Below are 1,117 nucleotides of genomic sequence, written 5' to 3'. Positions count from 1 at the left end.
GCCTGCTACAACCGCGGCGACGGGTGCTCCCATGGCGGTGACCACGTGCTGCAACCATGGCGGCGGGGGTGCGCCTGACGGCGGTGACCGAGGTGACCACGGGGTTACAGACGCGGTGGGAGAATGCTGAAAACAGTAAGGAGATGCCATGGTTGCCTACTACCATGGACGGACCCGCGCGTATGCAAGTGTTGCAATCGTCACCTAAAACAGCTTCAATAGTTGTTGAAAACAGCTTCAACCGTAGATAGAGAAAGCTTCAATCGGTACTGCCCAACAAGGGAAAGCTGCAACCATTTGATAGAAAAGTTTCAATCATAGATAGAGAAAGCTTCAACTATGGACAGCGCAAGAGGAAAACAATTGCAACCATTGATAGAGAAGCTTCAACCGTAGATAGTAAAGATTCAACCATAGTTGGATTTTGCTACTACCACAACGTTTTTTGGTACTATCGGCTTTGGCGATTGATAAAACCATTGATGATGACCCGAGACCGACGACGACGGCGACGGCCTTCTGCTGCAACCGGCGTCGTTTTTGCTACTACCAGTGTAGACAATTGCTACAACTGTTTACGAGGACATCGACGGTGGCGATGCACATGGCGACCTTTTTGCTGCAACCGGTGTTTGCTTTTGCTACTACAGGTGTTGACGATTGTTACAACCGTTCACGAGGACACCGGCGGGGGCGACGACGGCTTTTTGAGTGGCGCGGCGAGGCGCAGTGCTGCAAGTAGCCATCGATGGGGACGTGCGCCGTAGTTCCCTTCCACCATGGATGCAACAGGGAAGGCGAATGAGAAAGCTACTATATTCAACACCTTTTTGTTTGTGATTGACGACAACGAGCGTCGGCGGCGAGCCTCGACGACGAGCGTCGCGAGGACAAGGCAATGAGGAAAGGGCTGGAACGGGTGCTGCGGGGCGCGAGGGAGTGGGGCGAATGCCATGCGCCGACCTACGCGCGGAGGAGAATGAGGAATAGTCGCGAAGTTGGGGGAGGAAGAAGACGACCTAGGTGGACAAGGATCCAACGACTCGGGACGGCCCGACCCCGACCGCTAGCGTGCAACCAGCTGAAACGTTGGGCCGGCGTGCCAATGTAGGATCGA

This window comes from Triticum dicoccoides, chromosome 5B (genome assembly GCF_002162155.2).
Source record: "Triticum dicoccoides isolate Atlit2015 ecotype Zavitan chromosome 5B, WEW_v2.0, whole genome shotgun sequence".
Lineage (NCBI taxonomy): Eukaryota > Viridiplantae > Streptophyta > Magnoliopsida > Poales > Poaceae > Triticum > Triticum dicoccoides.
Note: the sequence above shows the minus strand (reverse complement) of the source record.